This window comes from Thunnus albacares, chromosome 14 (genome assembly GCF_914725855.1).
Source record: "Thunnus albacares chromosome 14, fThuAlb1.1, whole genome shotgun sequence".
NCBI lineage: Eukaryota > Metazoa > Chordata > Actinopteri > Scombriformes > Scombridae > Thunnus > Thunnus albacares.
Window position 1 is genome coordinate 14,082,768 of NC_058119.1, and position 5,628 is coordinate 14,088,395.

The following is a 5,628-nucleotide window of genomic DNA, read 5'->3' on the forward strand; positions in this document are numbered from 1 at the left end:
TTTGTGTGTTATACAACACATTCTGCCCCCCTGACTCTGACCACAACATAACTCAACTTGAACAACGGAACAAGAGCGGCAGAGTGGGTTTTCCCTGACGGCACACACAGAACAGAGAGCCGGAGGCGGCCCTAAATCTAATTCCACTGAGCCCCTTTCCACTTTTACTGCAGGGTATACTCCCTCTCGGGTTTTACTGCAGGGTAAATAAGCTGGTCTCACAGGGGTCTTTGTGACAGCATGGAAACCCCTGGAAACACACTGCACGCTCCGCACACATATAAACCTGACGCTGGGGGAAGCCACGGAGCAGATTTACTCCCTCACTTTCTCTCTATACTCTCTCTCTCTCTGTCTACTCCAACTGGCCTTGTGCACTATCTCTCAACCGCCCCACCACTCACACACATACACACAAACTCTGTCACCCACCTTCCTCCCCTCTCTTTTTCTCCTTGCTCTCTCAGACCTTGTTATTGCTGTAAGTTATGGCAGTAACGGCAGCAACTCGGTTATTCAAGGCCCATTCCCATTTACGGCTGTATCATTTTATTGAACAGTTGTCCTTTCAAATTCAAACTGCAAGCCAAGGGAAGAATTATTGACTGGCTTAGTGATTCAAAGGTGATATTGAGCAGTAAGGAAGGTGATAACTGGAAATCTGTTCACCAAAGTCAGCTGATAACAGCTGCATTAGAGAAATATGAGTGAAGATCACGGTGGATACAATAATATGAGGAGTCTGACAACATAGCAACAAGGAGAATGTAGAGAGCTGGGAACATAGTCAGTGGTAAAGTCATTAAAAAGGCCGTTCAGTGAGAGAGTTTGATTTAAAGGCCTGAAGAAGGTGAAGAAATGAGCTCATGCACTCTCAGTAAATCCTCTTGCTCTCTGCTGGGCTCTCAGTGTTGCACAGACACGAGTCTGTTTTCTTTTCCTCTGTGTGATAATTAAAAATAGCACACCCACCGCCTCCCGATGTTGGTTCCATCCTCCTTCACTGATTCCTTGTCCCCTCCTGTCAAATTTCACCTTGTAGCTGCAAGTCTTTGTAAGACATTAAAAATTGTGTAGTACTTTTTCATGTGAGTTAGGAAGCTCTCATCGGCATGGGATGTACAGTATAAAAAACAGCTGCTGCTGCTGCTGTTGCTCCCCAAAATTCTTGCTTGAATGGATTCAAAGTTAAATGAAACCATTTTTTTCACACAGTATGACACATTTGATCAAATGGCTTAAACATGAGCTCAAATGGAAGATTCTACATAGTCTTAAACATCACTTAATTCACATTTTTACATAGTGCAGCCTGGCCTCACAAAAATCTGGTGATCTTGATTAGAATTTGTGGGTTTAGATAAGGTTTGAATCAACCTCCCACTGCTGCGCTCAAGAGGTCTGAGAATTGTTACCCTGCAGGATGTTTGCAAAATAGGCCCCGTCATAGACCATTAGGATACTCAGAAAAACACAGGGATGAATTCCAGGCTGTGTTTTCTGATCAACTGTCGAAATTAAATTGAAACTGTTAGAGCATAACTATCAGAAACCAGAGAGCATTCATAGAAGTTGGAGGATGATGTGGGCCGAAAAACAAACAAACTTCACATGCCACAACAAAAAAAGCTATAAACATGTGAATTGGTGGAGTGAATTTCACATTTATCACATGTGTAACACCATTTCACATGTGATAATTCACATATAGTGTTTTTTTTAGATTTTTCTCAAGTGAAAAATAAAATATCACCTATGAAATATCTCCAAAACATTGCATTTTTTTTAAGCTATTTCAACGGGTTTTTGCCATAATTTTCACACACAAGCAAGTCATGCAATCCATTGTTAATATAGAAGTATTGATTATAGCTACTTTAAAGCAGATGTATGAGATTCTTTTATAAGCAGGTCAGTGCTGTTACCAAATTTTACTTTTCCTGTGTACATTTGTGTATGAGTTGTCTCTGCGGAAGAAGCCACCTGGAAGGAAAAGTGATGTTGATCCACCTGCGAGCTACACTGAGTAGAAGTCAGCAAATACTCCACTGTCATCAACACAGTGAAAGAGCCTAAAACACCTCTTAAAGTTCCCACACGCTACAGATACAAGTTGTATAACACTATGTTCCAGGAACTGAACTGTACAGTCTCTATATTCCAAAATGTGGTATTTGATTGAGTTTCAAGCAGCAAAATAAATGAGCATTAATGTGTTTTTTGAAGTTGTTGTTTACCGCGCCCTTTGTAAGCCGACCCCATAGGCTCTTCTGTGATGACAGCCGCAGTGACAGAGACACAGAGAGCCATTCATCCCCTTGCTGGGCAGAAAGTCACTTTTGTGGCTTTCCAGACTTTCAAAAACCACAGACTTGTCAAAGGAAGCCGATTATGATTAGGGTCTCCTCTAGTACGTTCACTTGTAATTATCTTAAGTTGGTTATGTAAGGGTTAGCTGGGCTCTGCATCGGGTTTTCTGTGGTGAGCTGCAAGTGGGGTCTAGAATTACTTCCAGTGGTGCTTTGTGCAAAGGATTTAATTTTCTGAGACTGTTAGTAATCCAGTGAATTTGTGTCATTTCACGATTTATGCTATTGTGTCTGTCTGGTTAGATCCCAAAACTGTAAAACATGCTGTATAGCACAAGACAAACACCACATCACTAGATGTTAGAGCTTAGTCTGTAATTGTTAAGTTTTGGAATTACGTACGTGTCCTGTAAGTAAATCCAACTCTGAATTTCCTAATAAATGCTGCACAGAAACATTGGATCTTTTAGGTCAAAGAATCATTTGAAGGAGAAACACATTGAAAAAATTAAGAAACACCTCAAGTTCAAGTTCACTTTATTTGCTATTTGATGACTTCTGTAGATAATATTTTTTTTAATCTTTTCTTTCTTTTCCTTTGTTTAATCAGGTAAAATTCTCATTTAGATTAAAATCTCTTTTTCAAGAGAGACCTGGCCAAGAAGGCAACAGTGTTACAAATACAATACAGGCAACATAAGCAGGCTAAGAAAACTATCACATATTAGCGGTAGATGATATCACACAATAAGCTTTTGACCTGATAACAAGTCTTACCAGGGCCAAATCACCAATATCAATACCAATATGATACTAACACTTTTTATTATTAAACACGGCCAATGTAAAATCACGTAAGGGAGAGAGATCTGTCAGGATTTATGAGGTGAAATGAACATAAAAGGATAGCTTCACAGCCACATGGAAGGAAAAGTGATGTTGATCCATCTGTGAGCCACACTGAGTGGAAATCAGCAAATACCCAACTGTCATCAATACAGTGAAAGAGCCTAAAACACCTCTTAAAGTTTATTCAAAATGTGTATGAGGTTTCAGCCGTCCAAATTAGTCAAATCAAGTAGATATCTTCCAAAGGACGTGTCTTTTTAGTAGAAATATCCCTCTTTTTGTTTCTATCCTAACTGCTACTCAACAGGGAATGGACAATTGAAGCCTCATATTAGCTTTGAGATAAACCTTTCAATATAATAATATTCAATATTTTTGCACAGAACGAGGTCTGTGGATTTTGTCCCCCATCACTTACATTGGTGCTTTTTGAAGGGATCTTCTAATGGTCAGTATGAACAGCAGGAATGATTACAGCAAGCAAACCCTGTTTCAATGCTCATTTGGGCACCTGACTGTTGTTTTAAGACAGACTTGAAAAATTGTGACTCATTAATGTTATTTTTTTAATATATTTGCATTACCACCAAATGGTTAGCCAAACATAAACATTTCTTTTTATTACTCTCTGTTAAATTACTTAATCAGATGCATGTTAAAAAACAAGACATTTTAAATGTTTACTGTGTGAATTCTTTGAACTATGTGCTCTGAACGAGTATCCATGTGCCCAGAATGAGATTTAACATGAGACCAATTCATTATTTTTATTATTTGAGATACCTGTTACAGACCATAGTGTTAAGATGCATATTCAAAAGATAGGAGAGACAGTCCCCTACTTAGTATCCTATAATTTGAGATGCAGGAAATGGATCAAGAATATTGTGGATTGTTTTGTCTAAAACAAGACATCGACACAGCCATCTGCACTCTGTACTTTTAGACCTCTTGTCTGTCTGCCATTGATTTATTTTTATCACACAGTTACATCAAAAGCAAATAGCAACAGAGCTATTTATTTAGCTCTTTCATAGGCCAGAGAAGTTGAACAATGTTGTATTCTAGGTGTTTGGTTTGCGTGTCCTGGAGCAGCAAGTACAGAGTCCAGCAACAGAGTTCAGAAAAGGCCTTTTTCCACAACCATAATTTGCCATAATTATTATGTGACCTCTCCAAGCAGCCAGAGTAAATGAGCAGCTGTCAATGGGTATAATCTTTGGTTTTGCTGATGCTCTTTACGGGAGGGAACAACAGTGTATTTATGACATAAGATATTAAAAGCTAAATCGTTACTTACAGCTATTTTAGAGGACTATGTTGGTAACCAAAAATAAATGAGCAAACTCAAAATCTGCTAAACATTAATTTTAATTTCTTTTCTCGAAGTTGCTGTTTAGTGCAATTTGTCAAATTTAAGAACAGTTAAGTATATCATATAGGAGAAGTGATATTTGATTAAATAGCACAGACTGGCCAGTACTACAAAAAAATGCATATTGCAGCAAAAGGGCTTTTTTGTGAACTGAATGGTCTTTGTCAGTGAGTGGCAAGGACGATCTTCTCTTTGTCAAACTCCCTCCTAAATCTCGCGTCACATCAGAGCAAGGTTGATTAACACCTGCTTTCAATTAAGTGACTTTCTCATCAAGCTCTGGTTGGAAATAGAAAAAAAAAAAGCCTCACGCCTCGTCACGTCGAAGATGTTCCTGAATTAGAAAGCTATTAAATCAGAGGAGCAGACGCATGGCGTTGCGAGGGGCGTCGTTTATCTTCATTTGAGTGGGCCCTCCATGATCATCTCCACAGGGGCGGCTAATTGAAAAAGGGCTTCAGAAATGCGATTGTTAGCAGCGATAATAATTTATTACTCTCAGCTTGTGGAGTCCTGGGAGTCATTTGTATTCATTAGTGTAAATTCAAATTATGTTTGCGATTAAAATGTGACTTTGACAGGCAGAGGGGCCTCAGACAGGGACAGGCGCTGATGAGACCTTTGCTCCGGGTCACTGCCTCCCACATTCACCTCTTACTAAGTACGCGGCAGAGGAGCCTTCTTTGCCTCACCGCCATCAATCTGTGTCTGATTCAAGTTGAGACGTTAGCTTTGATGGCCTCTACATAGGCGTGTGTGTATACTCTGAGCACACTTAGTAAGCAAATTAATCTACCTTCTGAAAGACAACACTGATCAGATTCAGAATAAGACACTAAAGAGTCGTTCTTCTCTTTTCTCCTTTATTTAGCCAGTAGTCGCTGTTATCAGGTTATTATTTGTCATGCCTGACTAATATTGACCAAGCTTTTTCTCCAAATGTCAGGCAGTGATTTCTTTGACGTCCAAGAGGAGATGGCAGTTAAGTAGGTCAGTGTCATTGTGATGAACATCAACCATGGCGGGTCACTGACTGGGCTGCTCCTCCACTTGCCCGCCTGTCACAAACCACTGAGCCAGAGGAGGCAAAGGAGC